Raw genomic sequence first — 26,313 nt, 5'->3', positions numbered from 1 at the left:
GTAAATATTTTGTTCTTTCTGCCACACAGGCAGAATTCTGCTCCCTGACAGAGACAGCACAGATTGCAGAAGTAGTCTGCTTGTTCGTATTCTCCACAGGCAGTGAGTCTTGCAGACTTCCAGTCCAAGCTTCCAGTCACACGCCATTCACTCTTGCAGACCCAAACTTGTTCTGTTCCTTCCAAGCTCCGTGAAAGCAGAGGCTGGCTTGTCACAAGCCAGGCCACCTTCTGAAGGTTTCCAGTGCTTCTGAGCAGCAGGAGCAAGGAAGAGGCCTCCCACATGCTAGCCTTCAACCTTGCCATCCTCTCTCTCTTCTCCATGTTTGATCATCTGAGTGTGGGGGTGAAGGAATTGAGGTCCAGCCACACTTGGTAACTGGCCCAAGGCAAATGAACTCAGTGGAGGAGTGAGGATCTGAACCCCATAGTTCCATTTCTGAAATGATAGCTTCACTGTTTAGCAGATATGGCTGTGATAGTCCATCCCTTTAGGCTGTTGCTGAAGATTGGGAAATCACCACTGCACCTGGGAGGTGATTTTGGTTCATTTCTGTCTTCCCTGTTGGAGTCAACCCTGGAACTGACAGCCTTTTGCTTGTGGTTCTAGGTGTGAGGAGGAATGGGTTCAGCAATGCAGGCTAGGCAGATGCCTAGGAGGCCAGGTCCTAAAATGCCATAGTGGGACCTATTGTACTCATGCAGTAGTATACCCCCGCCCCCAGGACTAGCTCAGGACTCTTCCTACAAATGTTGCTGTGACTGTTGATTGTAATCTATAGGTTGACATAAAACTAAGTGGTTTGAAAGATAAACATCCAAATGGTATTTATTTTCGGAATTTAAAATGTTTGGATTAGTGCTCAGTCCCTTGGTAGTGAAATGAAGAAGGTCTTGAAATCAGTACCAAGCAGTACTGTGAAGGGTGGGGAGTGGCCTGAGCTCTGAGGCTCCACTTGGCTCCTTTTCCATGATGGGTGAAGCAGGGACAGTGCCTCCTCTGGACCTTAGAAAGGCAAGAGGCGAGGCAAATGAGCTAATGTAGCCAAATGGCTCTCTGGATGCCTAAGCACTCTGCCCATGTTAATTCTTAATTCTTCCTATCAATTCTTCATAGACATCTAGCTATTAAGTCATACTGTGATGACTATAGAAGCTATCAATGGGCCAAATGGCAGCCTTGATTGTAGATAGTAAATTAGATAAAGGGGCTAAATTAACAATAACTTTCCCTGCAGCTGATGACTTGTTTGTGGTCATGTAAGAGAATGCCCTGGTCTTTAGGAACCACAGGAAGGAATATAGGAACAGATCTTAACAATCATTCTGAAAAGATTCCAGAGACAGTGGAGAGAAAGAGGGGTGGGGAGGAGAGAGGGAAGGATATCTATCCACATCTATGTCTATCTGTCTGTCTATCATCTATCTATCTATCTATCTATCTATCTATCTATCTATCTATCTATCTACCTACCTACCTACCTACCTACCTACCTACCTACCTACCTATCTATAGAGAGGAGATAAGCAGATGGGGTAGAATACAAACCATTGGACCCTTTGTGTAAACAGATATATGACTGTTCTTTGTATGTTCTTGAAACTGTTTAAAAGACCTATCCCATTTTTTTCTTTGTAGTAGTATTCACTGCACTTATGTGGTGGTATTTTATTTGTGCTCTAATAAATCTTGCCTGGAGATCAGAGGAAAGCCAATCATTATAAGTAAACACAAAAGTCATGCAATGTTAGCATACGCCTTTAATCCTATCACTTGGGAGGCAGGGATCTGTCTGGATCTATGTGAGTTCAAGGTTGCACTGGGAACAGAGCCGGGTGTGGTAGCACATGCCTAAATTCCAACAATAGTTAACTATGGAGGTCTGGAGGTCTGTACAGGCAGACAGGAAGTGACAGAGCTGGGCAGGAAGAGGTAGTGATGTAGCTGGACAGAGAGAACAAATTGGATGGCAGAACAGCCCAGCATATAGGCCTGGGTAGACAGGAAGTAGCTTACTTTTGGAAGCTGTGGAGTTTTGTTGAGGTGAGGTTAGCTGTGGCTGTTCCTATTCCTCTGATCTCTCTCAGGCTTTAACCCCAATTTCTGGCTCTGTGTTTTGTTTTTTGTTTTTATTACTAAGACCGTTTAGAAATTGATCTACATAGTTATTTGTTTTACTTCCTGATTTTGAAAAGTTAGAAACAAATCTTGCCATACATAGAGCTTCCACATCCAGTGCATCAGTATAATAAAAATACAGGCACCAAAAATACCAGTTGTATCTTTGAAGTGGTTACAGTCTAATTTAGAGAGACCACATAGCCAGGCCAGTTGAGGGACCAAAGCTGCAGAATGGATGAGAGAAGTGGTGTCAGGCTTGCTGTGGCTGGCTGCCAGCCAGTGAGCCATTGTGCCGCCCTGAGAACCAGGCTTCTCTGGCTCTGCTCCAAAGCCTGCCTTCTCTTTCCTTCCTGAATTATCTTGGGTTACTTATCCTCTGTGCCTCAGGTTCCCAGCTGTAAAATGAAAATCATAATCCCTAATTCACAAAGGTTTGGAAGAGAGTTAAGTGGGCAGTCTAGGTAAAGGTGCTTAGTAGGACATGTGGGTCTGAGAGGTCTCCAGAAGTTAGCTTCTGTATATACTGCTTCCCTCACCCCCACCTCCAGCCGTCCTCCTTGTCCTCCCTTCCGCCCTTTCAGTAAGCCTGATGGTGGGTTTTATCATCCCATCTCGACAGATGACCAGCAGAAAATTTTATAGGACCATTGAAATATATGCAGGGACCGATGGGGAGCCAAGTTCTGGCAGTTCACGGCTCTCTTCTGTGCGATTTCTGCACATTTGCTCATTCATTCTTGAAGTGTTTGTTGAGGTTTCTGTGTGCTGGGCAAGTAAACATTTTTAGAAAATCCCCGAAGCAGCCGGTAGTTAATCACTCGGTATCCAGTTATATTTTGAGTGATACATGAATTATTCCTTTTTGTTTGTTTGTTTTTGTTTTCTTGCAGTAAGATTGGTTCAGTGGTTTGTTGAAATAAGATATGCTCCTTGAAGAGCCTCATGGATGATAGATTCCTTTCTACTAGGTCAAAGGCTAGAGAGTCACTGTGAAAAGGGCCTGGTAAACCATGCAGCTTTGCTAGTCAAAGTGTTGTCCCTGCTCTGGAAGGTCCTTAGAAATGTGGAACTTTGACCCTTAGCTCAGACCCACTGAGTCAGAGCCATATCCTGCAGAGGCCCCAGGTGTCTGGTATGCATCAAAGTCCCCGAACTGTTCAGGAGAGGATCATTTACTAGCTCCATAGTGATTATTGACTAGCCTGTGATAGTCAGAAACCTACTAGAGGACGAAGATTTTGCTTTTATGTCCAATGAAGCTCCTTTGCGAGGTGTGTGTGTGTGTGTGTGTGTGTGTGTGTGTGTGTGTGTGTGTGTGGTGTGGCAGGGCGGAGGTAACTAAAAATAAGCAGACCCATCTATTTGTAATCCCTGTTGTGTGTGGCATGCACATGAGTATGCAAGCACACAATCTTGTTTAGAAGCCAGGGCAAAATGGGGAGGGTTCTCTCTCCATCGCTGTCTGTCTTATTGCCTTGGGACAGGCTCTCACTGAATTTCTGCTCACTATTTCTGCTAGGCTGGACAGTTAGCTAACAAGCTCTCGGGATCTGCCTGTCTTTGATACCGTGCTGGCGTTACAGACATGTGCAACCATGCCTAGCTTTTTTCATGTGAATGCTAGGATTTGAACTTACGTCTTCATGCTGGCAAAGCAAGCACTCTTCCCCACTGAGCCATCTCCCCAGGCTCTTAAAACCTCATTTACAACTCACTTGTCCTGCTAGTAAGAGAGCCAGCAAGAGAGGTCCCAGAAAGGCAGCTTGCAAGCCTCAAACCCCTTTTACTATCATCCCACTGGCTTCAAATGGAAGCCTACCTTTAGAGTTTGTACTCACTGAATTCCTGAGACTTCACGACATTGGAACGGGCGGGTGTCTTCAGTCCTAATAGTAGGGGCTTGTGCAAGCTTCCATCTTGGAAGGTGGTAGTGACTCTGAAAGGTGTTTTCTCTCACAGGCACTGGTAGGTTAGGTCTGAACAGCAAAGACTTGAGTTGTAGAAGATGTAACGTGTAAGCTTGGAGGTGTTTGGAGGTCTCAAAAAAGTGAGATTTTCAATGCTCTCTCCTTTTGTTACCCATCGTTATTATCATCTTAGTATTTTAGCAGAGGTTTTCCCGCTATCCGTAGAACCCAGAGTTGGGGCAACTTATAGCCACACTGTGGTTTCCTGTGGCTCTGGAGGCTGGCAGAAAACCCTCCTGGATCCTGGCTCCCTTTTCTCACCTCTGATCTTGCTCTCCATGATGTCTTCCATCACACTCTAGAGCTGTGCTTGTCAGACTGACCCTGACCACACTGTACTGAGGGGACATTTTGTCTCTTTACCCTGTCTTCTATTTTGTCCATTTTCCCCAGTGCTCCTAACTGGGTTTGGTGCTCTTGTAACTAATCTGTCCCATTCAGCATCAAAACTAACATGCTAATAGAGCTGGTTCTCAACCTGTGGGTCATGACCCATTTGGGGTTGCATATCAGATATCCTGCATATCAGGTATTTACATTACATTTCAGAACAAAAGCAAAATTACAGTTATGAAGTAGTAAGGAAATACTTTTATGATTGGGAGTCACCACAATATGAGGAACTGTTTTAAGGGTCGCAGCATTAGGTTGGTTGAGAACCACTGTGATAGAGGAATTGTGAATGCCAGTGACCTCAATGTTTTGACTTCTTGACTACCCCCAGCACCCCTGCCCTATTGGGTTTGGTTTGGTTTTTTGGCATCAGGTTTTACTACGTAGCATTAACTGGCCTGGGACTACTGTGTAGACCAGGCTGTCCTCAGATGTACGGTGATCATCCTTCCTCTGCCTCCCCAGTGCTGGCATTACAGGCCTGTGCCACAGCCTCAAGTTAGGGCTGTGGGTTGGGGAGAGACCCAAGGACATCTGGCAAGTCATGGCTCTGAATTTTTCTTTTTTATGAACACTATACAAGGCCTGGTTTCCAGATTAGGAACAGCAATCAAATAATTTGTCAGTTATTTTAAAAATAAGTTAAAAACTATAAAATTAACAATCTAAGTTTACTTGTGAAGTTTTTATTTAAAAAAATTATTAGAGCCATGAGCAGTTTATCTAATAAGTATTAAGACATATTTTTATGAAAAAAGTGTTGGTGTGCGTGTGGGTGCATGTGCGTGCGTGCGTGCGTGCGTGCGTGCGTGCGTGTGTGTGTGTGTGTGTGTGTGTGTGTGTGTGTGTGTTTCATGCCATACAATGCTTAAGTTCCAGGAGCAATAAGAAGGATGCTCATCAACTGCCTGTCTGTGTTCTTTGCTTTGAGTGTAGGAGCTTTTGTTTTCCAGGATTTAAAAACAGATTCATGTGTTTAAATGCGGCGTTACATGAAAGGAAATAAAAACATTGGTACAGCTTGATTTAGAGAGATCTTTTTCAATGACCCTTTCAAACAGCTTCCTGCAAGGCTGCAGACAATAGTTTGGCCAGCCATTCTGGCTAGAGATAACCTTCACCCTGGCAGTACAGAGGGCCACCACCAGCTGACCTACTGTGATCAACACCCAACTTGGGCTCAGCCTCCCTGGGACACAGGCCATCCAGCTTACAACTGCTGCTTGATCTGCCCCGAGTCCTCAAGGCTGCTGCTCTGTCACCAGTCCTAGATCAGCAGCTGATGTTATCTTCTAGAGCTAGCTCCAAGGGGGTAGACAGCTTGAGTCTCAGGTTGGTTATTTACCAGTGAGAGGCCTGCTGGGCAGGTTATCCCACAAACTTCATTGTTTTTTTTTTTTTTTTAACCCCTAGCATGCAAAGTTACAATTGTAACATCATTGGTATCTTGTGAGAATAAATTAATATTAATAAATAAAATAACTGGAATAACAATGCAGCAAAAGAGATCATGTATTGTAAACACCAGTGTGTCAGCATCTAATTACCCTACCACTGCCTGTGAACTGCAGTTCATTGTCCCGGTCATCATCCTGTCCTCAGTACTGCTGCCTTTTCCTCTCTTGAGAAGCTTATTCAGTGTTTCTGTTGTCATTAGAAGATGTTAAAGAAAAAGCCATAACCCCCTCACCTCCATTTGCCAAACTTAGAGAGCAAGCTGCTCTTTGCCCCTCTCTGCCACTGCTGCCCTGAGATGTGAGATGTTTCTCTTCAAATACTGGCTTTGAAATGCAGCTCTTTGTTTAATTTTCTGGTAGGTGAGACAAATGCTCTCTGAGCCCCTCTTTGGTGTTTTCTGTGTGTAAAAAGTGTAAGCCTGGGGTTGGAAAAAAATAGCTTAATACAGTAGTCGCTCTTCCAGCCAGACCCTAGTGCTGAGCAACACTGGAATTAGAAGCTAATAGTTCCCTAGAGATCTTCAGAAGGAATAGGCTGCAAACATTTTCATATAGATGTGCATACCAAGCTAAAGATGCTGGCTGGGCTCCTGGCAGTAACTGGTGTTTCAAACTCACTGAAATGCACTAATAAAGCCTCATCTTTGTGTCACGCCTTTATAGTGGCTTCTGTTGTGATTTGGATTCCCATTTAATTTAGCTTGTGTGACAGTACTGTAGCTGTCCTGTCCCTAATTGTGCTTTTCACTTTACACTTGAATGATCCATATAGAATCACAAAATGTTCCAAACGAGGGAGACTTTTAAAACCATGTAAACCAACCCTATATATTTTTAAGAAAGTACCCTGAGACCAAGGGTACTGAGGTGTCCCTCTCTCCTGGGGCCATAGCTGGTTTGTTGGTCAGGCAAGGACCTTTCCACCTAGTGGCCCGGCTTCCATATCCGGATGGTCACATAACCAGTGAAGAATGTATAGAATGATGGAGCACGTGGAAGAGACACACCCTGCACTTGGGCTAAGGTACTGGAAAGTATGTCCTTTAAAAATCCCGGCATGAGATCTGTCAGATGTCCAGTGTTATTTTTCCCCTCTCACTTAGTTCCTCATTAGTTGGAGCTTAATGTGAAGGTCATGTTGAGTGGTTGGTATTCACACATCTATGAAAGTTGTTTGTTTTCTCACTGTGTTGAGCAGAGCTGCATGTGGTCATAATTAATCTCATTGCCATCCTTTGCCTGGCAGGAAGCTGGCCACTTTTCTTTAAAAGGACTAGTGGGCAGACATGGGGCTCCCGGGGAGGTTCCAGTCTCTAGAGTAGTGTCTGACTCTGACAGAGGCTTGCTGTAGCTTCCAGCCTCCAGGCAGCTCTACTTCCCAGACTGCACCCTGGGGTCTACCCACGAACCTCACTGATGGGCATCTTGGAATGTGCAGGCTTGTAGTCTATTAAAGGTGTGTAATTGTAAAGGGTCTTATTAAATAAGAAACAGAGTCAAATCAGAGCACTAGCGAAACCTTTAGCTTACCAGTCGCTGCCGTCCTTCACCTCAGAGAGACACCTTCTCCTGTGTGACCCCTCTTTTTATTGCCTTTCTGTTCTACTTCTCATTGGCTTTAAACCCAACCACATGACTTCCTCGTCACTGCCTGTTTATACAGACCTCCAGGTCTCTATGGTTTGTACTGAGATTAAAGGTTCGAGTTACCACTTGGTTGTGTCCTTGAACACACAGAGACTCTGCCTGCCATGTGACCGGATTAAGGGTGTGTTCCTCCACTGCCAGACTTATGCTAAATGGCTTGCTTTTAGCTCTGACCCCCAGGCAACTTTATTAACATACAAATAAAATCACATTTCAGCACAAATAAAATAACACCATAGAGGTGAAGCTGCAGGTGCAGCTTAGTGTCGGAATGCTTGCCTATAGCATGCACATACAAGGGCTGGCTTTAATCCCCAGTAGCAGTAGAAGAGTGGAGACAAAGAATTTGACATCCCCAAGATACTATGTATATACCCAGGGGCTTACATGGTCTTTACATTTCCCCAAATGAAACTTTTAAAATCCCTTTAGTTTTATCAAAAGCAAGCATATACATAGTGAGAGGTTGTTTTAAATTGGCAGTGTTTTAGAAACAGTGTGTAAAGTTGCAGCTGCTAAATGCAGCATGCGGGTCATTTCTGTGCAGGGCAGGTGACATGAGACTGACCCTCAATTAAGTGTGTGACGTTGACCTCAGAGATGCTCCTCCTCTTTAACCAGGGTGTGTGTGTGTGTGTGTGTGTGTGTGTGTGTGTGTGTGTGTGTGTGTGTGTTCCTGGACATATCTCTTAAGGAAACAGTGCATGAAGATAGATGGCAGTAGGCACATTGCCACACACTCTTCAGTTGTGGACAGTTGGAGGCAGGTCAGTGTTGCAGAGGATGACAGATAGGTAGATATCCATAGATGGTAGATATCCATAGATGGTAGATATCCATAGATGGTAGATGGGCTCCAGGGATGGGTATGTGACGACCATAAATGGGAAAACATGTAGCCTGGTAGGAATGTGATATACCTTTTACGAAGGAGGAGACTGAGCTTCTGCTTGCTTTGATAACAGCCATGTGGAAATATGTATTTATTCCTTCAGCCAGTAGCTACTGAGCCCCATCTCCTCTTAGCCATTGTGCTAGCGGATGCCCACATCTGTGAACAAGGGGCTCCCATGGTAGCTGATAAGGAGACCACCATTAGCTGTTACACAACTATTTAATTACATGGGTGAAACTGAAAAACTCCAAACAAAGCAGGAAAGGCTGGTTGTCGGGGAAGGGGCCCTAACCTAACGTTCTCATGGCATCCAGGAAATACCAAAACCACGTAAGTGGGTAGGTTCTTATTTTTCTTTATAATATTCATTGTAATTCTCCAATAATATTCCTGGGTTGAACATTGTAAGACCCCTTTGGTAGATGCAGTGGGAGGAGGAGCGGGAGGAAGAAGCGCTGAGGAAGGAGACCCATGGTCTCTGAGGGTTGGGATGGTGTACAGAAATGGAGCAGCCCCTCTGGATGGCCTGGCGTCCTGCACCAGGGGTGCGGATAGACCACAGCAGCTGGCTTGTCCTCATGAAGTTATTACTGAAATCCAGGCATGTCCACCCGTTTAACTCAGTGTCTGTGGCTGCTCAGATCCAGGGGTTGTAACAGAGATAGTCTATCCCGCAGACCTCAAGCTATCTATTGGTTGGCCTTTTTTATTTACAATTTGCTGACTCCTCTTCTAGATAAGTGGCATCCTTTAAGACTCACCCAGAAACTACAGGCTCTTACTCCAGAAAAATGCATGTATGAACTTTTACACATGGTCAACTTCCCTTATTTCAGAGGAGCCTACAAGCCTCCTCAGGGTCTTACTACTGATGACGGTAGGATTCATTTCTTCACACTAGATATGTTGAGTCATTTCTTCTTGTCCACATGGATATGTCTTGTAGATGTGGTTTTAATCATGGGATGAATTTGCCCAAGGCCATGGAGCACAGTGTCCAAGGTCAGGGAGAGAGATTTTGTGGTCATATCCGGTCAAATTTTGCACACTGGGTCCTACTGGTTCTGAAGCAGCCTCCCTCAGTTCCTTCCTGTGGCTTTTGGGCACCCCACAGTGGGGGCTCTAAGGGGTGTTACCTGCTTGTCAGAGCGTCTGTGCTCCCATTCTTACCCCATCAGACACAGTTAGGTTTCCTGAAACCTGGGTTGAAACTTGACCTCTTTCTTCTTTGCCCCTGTCCTGTTTCTCTTTGTTGGTACTTTATCCAAATAAAAGTCTCATTGCCCATAGCCAGGCTTCATCCTGCTTCAGCTCGCCTCCCTGCTTAGGACCCTGGCCTTCTTCAATAATATTAACAATCTAATAAACCACAGCTTACCTTAGCCAGTTTCGTATCTGACTCAAAGCACTTTTAGTTGTAGAAGCCTCGCTTTGGGGCCAGAGAGATGGCTCAGCAGGTATAAAGATGCCCGTTGCCAAGCGTGATGACCTAAGTTCAATCCCTGGGACTCACTCGTGGAGAGAACTAACTCCTGAAATTGTCTTCTGACCTCCATAGGTGAGCATGTGCACAGAACACACACACACACATACACACACACACACACACACACACACACACACACACTGTACAATGTATTTTCACTTTCTATTTTTAAAGGTTAGTGTTAAATTATTATGTTAAACTTTTTGTATGTAATGCCTTGGGTAATTTTTTATACTTATATTTTCATACTGAAAATCAATTGATTTAGCTTTAAAAATCTTTCAATTGTTTTTGTTTGGGGTATTTTGAAACAGGCTCTCATGTAGCTTAGGCTGACTTTAGATTCCTAACCTACATCTACTTCCCAAGTGCTGGCATTAGAATCATGTGCTACTATATCTACCTTTAAAAGTGTTTTGAAGTCACAGAAGTATGAATTGGCAAGATAAGGAACTCAATCACCCATGGAGCAAGTGTGGCCTGTCAGCTGACCCTTTGGGAAGCTGGCTGCCATCTTCTGCCTGCCTGCTTGTATTTGGGGGCTACTCCTCCGATGGCCTAATTTGGTTTCCTGCATACTCTAAAAGTTCTGTCACTACATCTTAGTCTTTTAGTTGACTCTAGATTTATAGAGGAAATGAACAGAGATTGTGTACATGTGAATCATAGATGTAGGCAGAGGCTATGGCTCGGTCTATAAAAAAAAAAAAGAACAGAGGCCAATTCAGTCATCAGAGAGGCCTGGCCCATTGGAAGTTGTTCAAGTCTAAATGTGCATAGGAGAACTAGCTTTATTTTTGCCTTAAGAAGTCAGTCCTCTGTGTTTTACTAAGACTTCTGTTTCCACCAGTCTAAGAGAGTTTTGCTGGCCTGTCACGGTGGCTCATGACTTCGTGAAGTTCCTTGCCCCTGTGCCGGCTACAACTTCTTCTGTGCTGGCTTGCCCACCTCCAGATGCCCCGCTTTGCTATCTGCAACCTGCACTTCTGATCATGGCTGTATGGCTTATGTCAGAATAACCTTTCCTCAGCTAACAATATAAACTGGGTAAGATGCACTCAGGTATTGCAAGGTTCCAAAGGGCAGCCAAAGCAGGCAGAAACTACAGGAGTGAGGAGGGAATCTGCATGGAGTGAGGTCCATTTCAGAGTGACTTGTCCTAGCTCCCCAGAGGTGGGAAGCCACAGGCCTGGCAGAAGGGTGAGGTTTGCAGAGGAGAAGGTAATGCTCTGCAGGAGCTTGCGACTTCTCTGATTTTCTCTGTTATTTTCTGTCTTCTGATATTACTGCTTTCTTCTCCCTGCATTTGCTTTAGCTTATTCTTGCTTTGGAAGCTTAGATTATTGATTTGGAACTCATTTTTATTGACTGGTGTCAAAAGGCCCCCAGTTGTAAATTGATCTCTAATATTGCCATAGACAGTTCCTTACACTTTTGTATATTGTGTCTTCAGTGTTATCCATGCCAAGGTCTTTACATTCCCTTGTGATTTCGTTTTTAACCTTTTGGTATTTCCAAGTGAATCGTTTAATTTCTACACATTTGTAAATTCTCCAAACTTACTGTTCTTATTAATTTCTTGTTTTATTTTGTATTGCTGTGGTCAGGGAGCATGTTTTCTTTGATGTTCGTCTTTGTAAATGTGTTGATACGTGTTTCCTGGCTCAGTGTCTGATCTGTTTGGAGAGTTCCCCTGTGCACGTCAGAAGGTGTGTATTACGAGATATTGGCAGTGACTGTAGGCCTCGTTGGTTCGTGTTTTTGATTTGTCTTATGTTCTTGTCAATCACCTGTCTAGTGAAACCATCCATTTAACTGTTGGTGAATTCTGTCAGTTGAGTATTTGGGGCCCTGTTATTAAGTTTATAATGATTATATCATTCTAAACATTTGGCACTTTTATTATATATTGTCCCTTATCATCTTTAATTTTTAGTAATGTTTTTTGTTTTAAAATAAATTTTTCTTTTTTCTTTCTTTCTTTTTTTGGTTTCTCAAGACAGGGTTTCTCTGTGTATCCCTGGCTGTCCAGGAACTCTCTCTGTAGACCAGGCTAGCCTCTAACTCAGAGAGATCTGCTTGCCTCTGCCTCCCTAGTACTGGGAGATTAAAAGTGTGCACCACCACACCAGCTGCAGTCCATATAGTTTCTCTTTGCATGATATGTACTTTTTTTTGCTATCTCTCAACTTAGGCCTTTGCATGTCAGTTGTGACTCTTACATGTTGCATGTAGTTGAGTCTTGATTTTTATATAGCTCTATCGTGTCCACGTTTTAACCCATTCACATTTAGTATTATGAATGCCGTGGTTGAGCGTGTGATCACATTTCACCCCGGGTTGTCTTGTCTTTGCTCTTTTTGCTGTCGTCCTGTACTACTTCACTCTTAAATATTAAGCAAACATTTTTCCTTTATTTCTTTTTTTCTTACTTGCTGATTTTTTGAGAAAGGGTCTCATTATGTAGCCCAGACAAGCCTTGAACTTGTGGCAATCCTCCTGTTCCAGCCTCCTGAATGAAAGGATTATAGGCATAAGCCACAACACCCAGCTTGAGTAAATATTTATAGTGTAGCATTTTAACTTCTTTAATCCCTTTTTCCCCACAAATATTTGTGTTCTTAGTGGTTGTTTCAGGATTTATCATAATACCTTAATTTACAAGGTTACAATAACTGCTTTCAAATGTCTGCAGTCTCAGATTTATGCTTCCAAGTCCAGTAAGCTGCAGAAACATTTGTGCTCTAGAACTCCATCCCATCATCCCCTTTACGCTAGTGTTGTGCATATTAATATATATTTTGCAGACTGACTATGCATTGTTGTAATTTTTTATGTTTTTATGTCCTTTAAAGAAGGCACGTGGTAGAACAAGCATTTACTTGTATATGAGCCATGAGAATCCTCACTTATAGTCATGCCTGATTATTTGTGCCAGTGGATTTCAGTTTCCACCTGGTGTGATTTCCAAAACATGATTATTTCTTCCTAGCTCCTTTCAACTTTATTATGTAAATGTATTGCATTTTGAGAGCTTGTTTGGAGGTTCTAGCAGGGGAGCGCAGCTACTCGTATACCCTTGACCGAAGACCGGTCCTCCTCTATTCAGGGAAGGTCGTCCTCTTTGACCAAGCACGCAGCTTCAGGAGGGATGCACATGGAGCAGTGAGGGAGGAAGGGGACACCTGCCTAGCCAGCCAGATCAGCCGAATCAACCCTAGCGATCAATGGGGTGACAGATGTCGCAGCCAGATCGCCCTCACATCCGTATTGCATTTTGAAACAGTTCAGTCCCACAATACACTTATATGTATGCTCACTTATACAGCCTCAACCCTCATGGGTGGAGTTGAAATCAGGACCATGTATATGCTGAGTGCTCTGTCCAGATGAGCCACACCCCCAATCCCTACAGTTGCTTCTTAAATGAGCTAATGAAAGAAGAGAAATAGGATCCCATAACAGCAGCTACAATTGCTTTTAAGGGTGTTGGTCTTTTTTTCTTAACGTTTTCAATTAGTGTGAGGTAAGTTGCTTTTAACCTTAGTAACATTAATTTTTAAATTATTAAAATATGATTATATCATTTCCTCCTTTCCTTTTCCTTTCTCCAACCTTGTCCATCCCCTTTCTCTTAAATTCAAGGCTCCTTTTTCTTTGATTATTATTGTTACATATATATTATAGTTGCATATATATACATACTTATACATACATACATACACACACACACACACACACACACACACACACACACACACACACACCATGGTCAATTTGTTTAGTGTGGCTTACATGTATCTAATTTTAGGGCCAATCACCTGGTATTGGATAACAAATTAGAGGGCTCGCCCCTGGAGAAGACGAATTCTCCCTCTCTCAGTCATCATTAGTTTCAGTAGTTCTTTGTCTGGGGCTGGGTATCCATGAGATTTCCCTCTTCCATAACAGCATGTCTGTTGATCTTGTCATTGTTCAGGTCTTGCTTAAGTAGCCACACTGTTGGGATACCAGGGGTATAGTTTCCCTGTCATTTCTAGGAGCCATGATCTCACAGCAGACATTTCTGGTCCTTTGCCTGCTACAATCCTCCTGAGCCTTAGGGGCAGGAGTTGTGTGGTAGATATATCCACTGGGGCTCACATCCTATGATCAGTTGATCTCTGCCTTTTGACCATTTGTGGTTTTCTATAATGGTGTCCATCTGTTGCAAAGAGAAGCTTCTTTGATGAGGGCTAGGAGCTACACTTCCATAAATCTAAGGATACATTTTAGAATGCAGTTGGGAATTTTGCTGGTCTAGTAAAGTGGCCATAGTAGGTTTTCCTCTTAGATCCCTGACTTCACAAGCCCCGAGTAGTTGGCTAGGTCCCATTACCAGACCTGATTTCCCTCCTGTTCAGCCTTCAGTACAATAAGAGAACAGTTGGTTACTGCCAAGATCTGAGTGCCACTATTACTCCGTTAGGGATATATGCTGTCTGCTATGCTGGTTGTAACTTTAAAGTATTTCTCATCACGTAAGTCTCTTGGCAAAAAATTCACTTGTTTTTTGTTTGTCTACAATTTTATTCTCTTTTAGCCTTTGAAAAACAGTTTTCCTGATTGTAAAATTGGTTGGCAGTCAGTTTTCTTTCAGCATGATGAATACAGCATCTCTCTCCTCTTCTCTATCCCTTCCTTTCTTTCTGCCTTTTTTGAGGATGGGGTCTTATGTAGCCCAGGCTAGCCTTGAACTTAATGTATAGCCAAGGGTGATCTTGAAATTCTGATCCTCCTGCCTTCATCATCCAAATGTTGGGATTATAGGTGTCCACCACTCTCCTGACTTGAATATGTCCTTCTCCTGCCCTTGGCCTCCATTGTTCCTGTGCAAGTTCAGCAGTCAGTCTCACTGGGAACGGGGGACTCTTGACAATTGGATGTATTCCTGGGGTGGACACCGCCATGTTTGATCTGTTAGATTACTTAAGAGTGACTCATACATATTTCCTTAGTGCTCCAAGGCTGGTTCTGCGTTAGGACACAGGTTCTTTTCTTTGACATGAGCATTAAGGCATTGCCAGTACAACAAAAGTTTCACATGGTTTGGACAAAGGGAAAAATAAAATGACAAAATATCAAGATAATCTAGAAACACCAAGGATTTTGTAGTGAGCAGACATTGAGTTTGATTCTCAAGTACTAGATCTCAACATCAGTTTAGTATGTGTCTCCTAGCATTTGTCTCAGTGTGTGGGTACATGGGTACATGGATGTATACATGGGTACATGGATGTATACATGGGTACATGGGTACATGGATGTATACATGGGTACATGGGTACATGGATATATACATGGGTACATGGATGTATACATGGGTACATGGATGGGTACATGGGTACATGGATGTATATACATGGGTACATGGATGGGTACATGGGTACATGGATGTTTACATGGGTACATGGATGGGTACATGGGTACATGGATATATACATGGGTAGGTGAGTGAGTAGGGATTTGGATGGAATAGCTGAATGACAGGGAGACAAATAGAAATAAAATATATCAGACTGCTACATAAAATTGATCTTCTGCTAGAAACTGTAGTGAAAACTGTTGTTAGTCAGTTTGTTGGCTTGGAAGAGGTCTGATATGGGATTTTTCCAGTATTGGAAGGCATCTCCTTGTCTTTACTTCACTTTTTAACACAAAGAAAAACGCACTCAGGTCAGCACTGGCCCTCACGATGGCTGCACATAGCCCACACCACCTGTAGATGCTGTGACAGCCATGTGCCAGTATTCTACAGTTTCCCGGCTTTCCTAGACCATCCTCAGTGCTTATCTTATCAGGGAATGCAAACAATGGGTTAGTCCTGGGAAGACCTTTCAGTTCACTCTTTTTAGAAAAAGCTTAGGCTTTTCATGAATGATTCATTCATTCATTGGTTTCTGAAGAATGGTTTGGCGTTCGGCAAGGTTCAGGCTAGTCGGCCATTGAAAAGAGACAAAGGGCATACAGGTGAAACTGGTTTTGCTGAGTTGTTAGACACATTGCTGTGGTTGTTCTCAGCAGTAAAATATCCTGATTGAGCTGGTCCCTAAAGTCTGCTTTGCCAGAAATAATTCAGAGGAGCATTCCAACAAATTGTCAATTCTGCATTTAGCATGAATGATTCTTACAGCTGACAGAATGTTTTTATTAACCTTCAAAGACATTGAAATGATGAGTTTGGGCCATAAGAGTGTACACTCCTTGGAAAATGTCCAACCGGGCTTCAGAGATTTTGACCCATCTGGGTAGTGATCAGAAGTGTGCATACCAGGATGGAAGACTTGTGCCCGGGTCCTAGACTGGGCTTTCCCATGGCATACAACTATGATCACTCACTCCTGCCCATTCCTAAGCCTACTCCTCCTCACCTTTGCCCATGAAATACAGATTTGTCTATCATACAGTTAGCTAGGGTGGACACAGAGAGCCAAAGCAAGCCACACAGCTCCTCGTCTGTGAGTTGCTCTGAAGTCCCCTGCCCTAGTGCTTTTATTGGCCAGTGGTTCTCTGTATAGATGGATAGTTAAGAGATCTTGAGTCACCCTGCAGAAGCACAGATGACGCACTACATCGTCTTCCCAGTGTGACTGTTCTGGCTCTCAGATCTCCAGGGACCAGAAGTGTCCAGGACTAATGCAGAGCCCCAGCATTTGTGAGACAGAGCACCAACCTTGAAGAAGTTCTGGGGCTTTGCCTAAATGCATGTATTTGCACAAGTTGCTGGGGGTGGCAGGAAATCTCCCAAGGCTTGTGGCCTGTAAGACTGCAGGCTTTCATCATAGCCAGCCTCCTCCCTCTCCTCTCCACCAGGTGGAGAATCAGCTGCTCTCTGTGGACGGTTGGGTTGGTTTGCTCTCTCTCTGCAGCTGTCCCCTATTGTCACTGTTCATCTGACTGTGTTCGTGAATAAGAGATGTAATGTGTTGGTGCTTCATTTCAGGATGAGGCAGGGGCAGTTTTGAGGGTTTGGTAACAATAGTTAATGAGCTTTTTTTTTTTTTAAATGGAAAATGGAAAGCCCCATGTCTTCTACATGGGTAAAGTTTAAGCCAACTAAGTGATATTTTTTACCATGGGTAGATGAAATTTCTAGAATTTGAAAATCTGGGAGAGAAATTCAATATAAGATTATAATTTGGTTCCTCTAATGTTGTTATTTCAGTCTCTCATTTATATTGTTATTAGAGTAACACTTCTATCCTGGTATTTGTGCAGAAGTCTTTTGGTATCTGCAGGGCATTGTTCCAACACCCCTCTACACCAGTTCCCCAAATAACAAAGTATGTGCATGTACCCTACGTGCATCCTCTCCTTTTCTTTAATCGTGTTTAGTTTACAGTGCTCCATGAAATACAAACACTGTGCAAATAGTAGTTGTCTGTATTGTTTAGGGAATGATGCTAAAGATTGTATATGTTCAGTATGCACAAAGGTACTTCTTTGAATAATTTTATTCTGTAGTTGGTTGAATCCACAAGTAGAAATGTGGGACCCATGGGTATTGAAGACCAGCTATATTTGCTTCAGAGGGGAGCTGAGAGGCTTGCTGAACGTGGACAGACATCCTGGTGGTGGGACATATTAATGTGACATGGCTTCCCTGTCCCGCATCACTGCCATGGCGACCATAATACAAACCTTGTCCGCTGTTCGGCTTGGTTTGGGTACCCTTTTTCTAACTCTCTCTGTCCAGTTTGCACTTAGCCCACCTTCTGCCTGTATCCTGGAAGGATCCAGAAAAGCCTGTGAAACTAACATCGCAGAGTTTGGCGTTGCACCTGGCCAGAAATTTAATGAGAAAGCAACTTGACTGAAAAATACCGTGGGGATTTGGCTTTCTATTTCCCCATTAGCCTAGAAAAATTAAGAATTAATGGATCTCAGACATTTTCCACTTCTTGCTGCCACCAAGCCTCTGGGAGTGAAAAATTGTAGGTCTCTCTATCTTTTGCTGCCCACACCGGAAAGATCATTCAAAGCTATGGAGTCTACTGGGAAGAAAATAGGAAATGCAAAGGCATTAGAGAGTAGGACTCAGTAGAATGCAAATCTAAGTAGAAAACGCCGTGAACTGGAAATGTGCTCACCCATGGCGCTGAAGTGTTATGATTATTGCTGAGGAAAGCAGGTCGTATAAACACAGTTTAGAAAAGCTGGAGACTGGCATTTCATGAGGAAAATGGCAGCCAGAGCCACTTCCCCGAGGCTTCATAAGTGCTAAGTCTGTTTAATGTGACAGCTCCTAATAACTCTGGGTTCCTCCCAGAAGCATGTGGAGGTAGTGTTGGGACTCTGCAGTCTAGAGGGAGTTCAAAGGAGGCTAGACGTCAGCATGTACAGACCAAGAAGATGTGACCAGGGGGCTTAAAAACTGTTTGGTTGTTTACGTAAGAGGCCTGGGAGCTGGTGGGCACAGCAGCTTTGTTCTGCTCCGAGGGATGATAGTCTGTGGATTGAAGAAACTGGGCCTCGGCCCTTCCTTGTGTCTGCTGCCTTTTCCTGACTTCTCATCTTCCCTTTCTCTGTCCTCACGCTTTCTCTTGGTATCTCTGACCCTTGAAACCCCTGGGGTAAAAATGCCCCATAGTAGTGACTTTACATCACTCTAATGGAAATTCCTGACCTACAACTCTTAAGGCAGGAGTTACTTTGACTCACAGTTCCTGAGGTTTCAACCCGTAGTCCTTGGCTCCGTTCCTTATGGTGACAGGAGGCTCTTCACCGTGTGGCAGCCGGGAAGTAGATGGAGAGGATGCTGGTGTAACTGGATCTTGTTTTCCCTTCTGACTCCAGCGGCCCCAGACTCTGGGATGGTGCCAGGCCCATCTCCCCCTCTTAGTTAATGTTTTTAGAAACGTGTTCAGATACACCCCAAGGCCCACTTTACTAATTTCCCAGGCACTTCCCAGTCTAGTCAGGTTGACCATCAAGTTAACCACATAGGGCTGAAGGGATGGCTCACTGGGTAAGAGCATTTTCTACTCTTCTAGAGGACCTGAGTTTGGATCCCAGCACCCACATTGGGTGCCTCACAACCACCCGTAACTGTGGCTCCAAGTTTCTGGCCTCCCTGGGTACCCACACACATGGCAGATGTTCACAAGGACACATACACACACACACATAGTTTAAAAAAAAAAAAAAACCTTTAGAAATGATTTTCCATCACACACTCCTGTTAACCACTTGGTTGTAGGGTGGTTTGGGGGAGGCGAGAGACAGTCTCTTCCTTCCATCCATGGTATGTTTCACCTGACATCTAAAAGGAAAGGAGAGCCTACAAAGGGCAGGGGTGTGCTTGGCTAGGTTAGCCAGGCCTGTCTTAGGAAATATGTTGTCACTGATGCAAGTTCAGGGCAAGGCCTTTGATCGCAAGTTCTGTGTTGTAACACACAGCTTGACAGCTCTGGCTGAGTTCAGGGTTCAGCATTAGCGTAGGAACCCTCAGACAGCTCTGCTTCCTCAACCTTCATGATGAGTGTGTTTCTTGGGCTATTCAAACCAGATTCTGTGGGCGAGCATGGTTGGTGTAAGCCATGGCTTGGCCATCCCAGTATTTTTGCTGTGATGTGGGATGTGCTTCCATCTGCCTGCAACTTCCCCCACGAGCTCCCAAAATAGCTACAAAATCCTTCAAAACGCACTGCTATTTTCAGACTTGCTTCCACTTAGAATAATTAGTTTCAATCATTACTCACAAGTTTAGTGCCTAATTGGGAAAGAAGAGCTTATTTTATTTGCCCTAAAACTGATCTCCCCCACCCCCTCACTTCTAAGAGCCAGTTTTCGAAGAATTACTGGGCCATGTCGTCCTCTGCTAAGTGTGTGGAGAGAAGTTTTGAGTTACTTCCCCGTGGTGGGCCCTGACCTCTCTGTTCCCATTAGATCAACCTGCATTCTGCACTGCAGCTGTGCAGCCTTTGAGATTGCTGGGCCCCTCTTCCCAGTCTGGGGATGGGGGTGCTTGTGGGCAGGGCCTGCCTCCTTTCCTTGCCTGGCTGGGACTCCACACGCTCCTACTGCCCCTCCTGTCTCTGCTGCAGCTACACAGCTCCGTGTTCTATCAGCTCTCCATGCTTTCCCTACAACAGATCTGTATGCTCTCTTCGCTTCTGCAATGCTCGCCCCTCTTCTTTCTCTGGTCAACTCCTCTTGAGTTAGGCACTCAGACATTACCTCTGTGGAAGCCTCCTCTGAATGAGGCAGGTCCCCACCAGCAGCATATCTGCACACTGGTTTCCTAGTCATGTCTTCAGAGCACGGGTCACAGGTCCAGTTTTGATTAACCGTGTGTCTCCACCTCTTCCCCAGTCCTTGTTCCCAGCCAGCTTAGGCTGGGCAGGCACTCATGTTCCTAACTATTGGTGGCCCAGAACTGCTGTGGGCCAAATGTTTATGTCTCCTCCAGCCTTTGTGCACTGACACGTTAATCCCCACGGGGAGGTGGGGCCTTGAGATATCATGAAGGGAGTGAGAATGCGTACCTTGCTGCTAAGTAGCGAACGTGGCCTAGAAGGGCCCATTGGGAAAGAGAACCCTAGTGGTGGCAGCGGTGTGATCTGGTGGATTTGTGGAAAGCACTTGAGCCGACCACAGACATTTCCACACGGTTCTAGTTAGGTGATCAGATGACACTTTCTAACTGCTCAGCTGCTTTGGGGCCTTGCACTCACCTGAGGGTCCTAGCAAATACAGAATTTCAGGGGAAATTCCACAGAGGCATCTTACTATAAGTAAAACTGAGAGAGAGAGAGAGAGAGAGAGAGAGAGAGAGAGAGAGAGAGAGAGAGAGAGAGAGAGGTGAGCATTGTCTGTCTCTAGGTTAAAGACAAGTTCATTTGTGAAGATTCTCTTCCTTTGTGCTCATCAGACATTTAAAAAAGAGAAAGTGTCACATTCTTCCTGGTCACAGATTTGGGGAGACGGAGTATGTCTTTGGCCATGTCCTTTCCAGTGCCCTGTGTTGCTGTCTACCACAGGTGCATGTTAAAATAAACCAACAGCTCTTGATGTACTCTCAGAAACAAGGACAGTATCATATTTTGAATTCTTAAGATATTTTAAACATGCGGATAAAAAGCGCTCTGAGGGTGTGAAGGTAGAGTGGTTGAGGGTTTCTTGCCAGCTGTGAGGTGACTTTAGTTACGTCTAGAGTGAAATAAGCCTCCAAAAGGCAGATATTTTCTCTGGGCGATGAAATTTTCACTATCAGGGGGATGCAGTGTAGATGATAGTGGTTTGGAGAGTCAATTAAGTGGTTTCTGGGGAGTTTCTATAAGTATGGCACATATAAGCCAGACAGGGGGCAGTTACCCATAATCCCACTGGGGAGGTAAGACAGGAAGTTGCTATGTTGGAGACTAGCCTGCTGGGACATGCTGAGATGCTGTCCCAGAAGAGGGGTGAGGGGACCATAGATACAGGAAAAGCAGAACGTGTGTGTGTGTGTGTGTGTGTTGTGTGTGTGTGTGTGTGTGTGTGTGTGTGTGTGTGTGTGTGTGTGTGTGAGAGAGAGAGAGAGAGAGAGAGAGAGAGAGAGAGAGAGAGAGAGGAAGTCTATTGATGAAATTCATAGGAAACAGCCTAGAAAGAATTTACTAGAAATTAGCATTGGTGTTGTACTTATTTTCTCTGTCCTTGCTTTATAAACTACCCGAGCCTATATTATTTATGCCAGCCATTAGCCTCAATTTAATGAAAACAAAAACTAAGCAAATGAACACAAGATTGCCATCAGATCTCAGCTACCATGTAAGATGGAGTCTTAGTACCTGGCGACCTCAAGAGAAGAAAGGAAGTTTTGGAACTGTTTCTGAAAAGTAGAAATAAATGATGACGACACAGTGACAGGCAGTTTGAAACATAAAATCCAGGAGTGTTCTTACCCACATTCATAACTTACTTCAATCTATGAAATCTCTTGCTTTTGAAGAAACTGTCCTTAAAAGACGTGTGTGTGTGTGTGTGTGTGTGTGTGTGTGTGTGTGTGTGTGTGTGTGTGTGTGTTTCCTCAGTGCCTGCTACTGTCTCATGTCTGGTGTCTTTTGAGAGATTACCAGCCAACAACCACTGGAGACAACCTGGTTGTGTGCAAACAGGTTAATAATTAAATGGTTGTGGGGCTGCTTGTTCCTTATCTTCCTCTGTGGAGTAAGGATGCTTAGACAAGGATGGGCACCCATCTAGAACTTCCTTTTGGTCGCTGTGGAAAGAGGAGCTGAGGCCCTTATAGTGGCCTGTGAAGGGTCTGACAGTCATGGTTTCTCTGGACAGAGGAGAGCAGGGCAGAGCCTTTAGAGCAGGGGTCCCTTGGCCAGGAGGCACAGAATGGTCATGGTCCCCAGCAGAGAGAGGGCTGACCTGTGACATGGCATTCATAGGAGCTTGGCTGTCATTGACAAAGCTGACTTCAGCAGGGTGGTTTCTCTTCAGGCTTCAGTTCCAGAGAACTAACAAGTTGCAGCCTGAACGGACATTGCATGAAGGCAGGCAAACACTGTTGTCTGGGGTAATTGGCTAAGGTTTTCTGAGTGCTTTGGAGCAATGGAGTTGGCCAATCCTGGCTTTTCATCTTGGCCATCTTAAGGGCAGTGATTGACTCAGCCATGTCAACCCTCTGAGCCAAATGGGAGTATCATTGTCTACCTAGAGGGACTGCTGCTATGACACATTGGGAAGAATGTGCCGATGTGTGTGAAGTGCCTGCCCTGTGCGAGACTCTTGGGAAATGTTTCTCTTCCCTGCCTGTGCCTTTTTCTGCTCACTCTATTTTTTTTTTTTTTAAACAGAAGCACACCTGGTTGTAGATAATCAGGTACTTGAGTGTTCTTATTATTGGATTTATGTGGATTTAGCCTATACGGATCCCTACCTATTGTTAAAAGTAAGCTTTTATTCTAAGCACTTTAGTAAGGGGGCTCGATGTGGGGTTAAAGAGGCATTGAGGAAAGCTGGTGTAGACACTTTTGGGGGGGGAACCAAGCCACCGGATAGTTGGCCCCAGTATTCCGACAGTGCCATCACCTTCTACCTAGGGTCTTCCTCTGCTACTGGAAAAAGCCAGTTGCTCACTGGGCATCTGAGTAGCAGGGACTGAAATGAATTCCTCTGCTCTCTCCATAGGCCCCAGGGTCTCTGGGCATAGATCCTAGAGGCAGTGCTGTGGGAGTGCTGTGTGTGGGTTTCAGAGAGGCCTTGGAGCCTGGTGCCTGTGTTTGCATTTGAGCTGAGGTAGCTGCAGTATGGCTGTGTAGGAAGACAGTGCTCATCCTCAAACAATATAGGCCAGGGAGTCTTTCCCTTCGATAAAGGTTTTGGGAAAAGGGGGCGGTGTGAAGATGTTCTTAGCTTTGCTCTCTGACAGTGTTGCTTGCATTCTGTCTGAGCTCTGTCTCTTCCTAGAGATGTGCCAGGGCTGTTAAGGCTGCAAATCACCACCAGAGAAATAGCTCAGTTCTACTCACAGATGGCCTTTCAAAGTCTTAATAATTTAGAGAAACTTTACAGTAGGCTTGTTGTATTTAGAAAAAGATCAAACATGGTTACTATTTAGTTTATACTTAATGCAATTAGCATTTGCTTAGGTTTTTTTTTTGTTTTTTTTTTTTATGCAACAGGCTGATGCTTTTGATGTGCCTTGGCCGTTCATTCCTTTTGCCCACCGTGTGAGGGCTTCCGGTTTCTTATATCATCTGTGTACTCAAAGCATTCTGATAAGGATAAGCCCTTACTCCCCACTAACATTTCTACAAGCATTGTCTTTGTCTTTGACCATGATGTATCATATTCAGGTGAAAGTTGAGTCCCTTGACTTTGCATGACCTGACGCTGGGCTTCTTCTCTTTCGGGAGACAATATATCTTTATAAGGAGAAAACACCCCACCTACTGCATCCACTGAAGTAGATCGGATTTTCAGTGGCCACCCTGAAAACACAGAGGAAATCAGTCTCATCATATGGGAAACTCATTGTTAAAGGGAAGTCACGTCCAAAATGAGGAAAGCAAATGAAATACCAATCCAGGGAAACAGCCTCATCTGGAAATCTGAACCTGAGGTTTCATCCTGGAGCCAACCCTCCCTATCCTTCCAGGAAGCAGGATGAAGTGGCCGTGTGGTGTTGGCTTTAAAACACCTACCGGTTTTCTACATCCGCCTTCAATTAACTGTGCAATCACCATTAGCAATGCATCTGTACAAAGTGATCACAGAGCCAGGGCTCTCTTCCATTTGACTAGAAAAGGAAGCTTGAAACCTCATAGAGGGTTGGAAGACAGCTGCCTCTATTTCTCGATCATGGCCAGTTGAATTAAGGAATATTCTTTTTAGAAAGGGGAGGAGGTCAAGGTAAAGGAAAAGTGCAGAACAAAGGTCCATGAGCAAAAGCAGTTGTTTCAAGTTGTAGGGCCCTTTGGTCACTGCAGAGATAAGCAGTTGGCTGGTCCAGGACAAAGCCAGCATGCAGCAAGCACTGAGGTCACAGCCACAACTAGTCTTTTGTCTTGGCATTTCCCAGTGTCGGTGTCCTGGGTACCTTGTAGATCGCCATTAAGATGTTTGACTTGGAGACCTCCTGTTGTCAAGACCTAGGGTGGGATGGTGATCAAGCAGTTCCCCTCACTTCTTCATTATGGGTTATATTAGTCAGTTTTCTGTGACTGTGACAAATATTTTGGCTCCTGGTTTTAGACATTTCATTTCATGGTCAGTTGGCTGTGCTGCTTTTGGGCCTGTGCATGGCGGAACCTGATTGTGGAGAAAGCTACTCACCTCCTGGAAGCCAGGAAGCAGCAACAAGGAGGGGCCACAGTTCCAATAGCCTTTTCAGAAACATGACCCCAGGAACCTGATATCCTCCTGTTAGTCCCCACAGTTTGAAGATTCTACCACCTCCCCTTCGAGCCACCTTCAGGGGCAGGGGTGGGAGGTAGATCAAGGCTTTGATACACAGGCTTTGGGGCTATTTTGTATCCACATTATAACACTGATCACCTTTCTGGTCACTGGGCTGTGGAGTAAATGTTAAAAATGATTTTCCCCTTTTGGGTTGATGCTAGAGAAACAAGCTATGTCCCTGGTCATCCTTGTAACTCCTGCTGGGAGAGAGTGGAAGGTGGACCCCATGACTTAACTCATAACAAGCATTGCTGCGTGCCTGCTGCGTGCCTGCTGGCTCCCTTCTGATATTATATTGTGATCTCATGGATCTGCGGCAGAGAGCCACGTGGCAGCTACTTTCAAGGTGTGGGGCTGAAAAAGCTAAAGTGGTTTTTGTTCTCAATAATGAAAGCCGTCTTCCCAGACAGTGAGTAATGGAAGTAGGAAGGCTGGGCGGGCTCCACAGCAGCTGGCCAGCTTGTCTGAGCTTCTCAAACTTAAGAATTGCGTGGGGAAATTTGTCACAACTTTCAACCTTGGGCTTAACCTCAGAGGTTTAGTCAATTAGCAGCAGGGTTTATTAATTAACTATATTAAGAACAAGAGGGCCAAGTGATGGTATAAGCCTGGAGAGATACCTGAACATAGCTAGGTAAAGATGAAAGAGATTCAACTCCATGGAATTGTCTTCTGTCCTCTACACATGTGCCCTGGCATACCCCCACCCCACCCCATAATAATACTAAATTGTTAACTTACAAAAAAAAGCAGAAGCCAGCTCAGTTCTGATTTAGGTTGATAATCAATCATCAGAGTTTCAGAAATATGAGGGAGGGTGTTATATTGGTATTGGTGCTGAAAAATTGGAATTACAGGGACACCTTTTTTTTTTTGTTTTAAAAAAAGCACATTTCTCTGCCATTCCTGCCGTTTTGGCTTTTCTGTCTTGGTGACCCAGTTGGAGTTCATGAGACAATTATTTCTTCTTTTTGGTTGAGCAGGTAAAACAGAATATTTAAGAATCAGCTGACTTAAAACAGTTTTAGGCACAGTCCAGTTTGAGAGTACTTACAGGATGCTCCTCAGTCCCTTTGGTGTGTATTCATTATACATGGCCCTGGGTTACGTAAAGACATTTTCATATGAATATATAATGTACTTTGAGCATATTCATGTCCCCTACCCATGCCTTTCCCTTGGAGTTTTGTTCTTTGTAACTGAAAAGAGCTCCAGCCTGCATATTCAACACACTTTCTGAAGATGCTTTTACTTTGTGTTGGCATTGCTGGGATCCAAGGGATCTGTAGAGAGGGCCTGGCCTCATCCCCTCTGACCTTGACACATGCTGACCCTTATGTCGGGCAAGAGATTCAGCAGAGAAGACATATCCCCAGGCCCCCTCTCTTTAACACTTACAGCTGTGTAACT

At 44.4% G+C, this 26,313-nt stretch overlaps 1 protein-coding gene across 1 annotated transcript in view; it reads left to right on the top strand.

The window, feature by feature from the left end:
* Eepd1 (endonuclease/exonuclease/phosphatase family domain containing 1) overlaps nt 1-26,313 on the top strand; it is a 111,298-nt gene that overhangs the window by 64,371 nt on the left and 20,614 nt on the right. The gene's annotated exons all lie outside the window — the stretch shown is intronic.

The sequence above is a fragment of the Peromyscus leucopus genome, chromosome 7 (genome assembly GCF_004664715.2).
Source record: "Peromyscus leucopus breed LL Stock chromosome 7, UCI_PerLeu_2.1, whole genome shotgun sequence".
In the NCBI taxonomy this organism is placed as follows: Eukaryota; Metazoa; Chordata; class Mammalia; order Rodentia; family Cricetidae; genus Peromyscus; species Peromyscus leucopus.
This window is presented reverse-complemented; position numbering and strand designations above follow the sequence as displayed.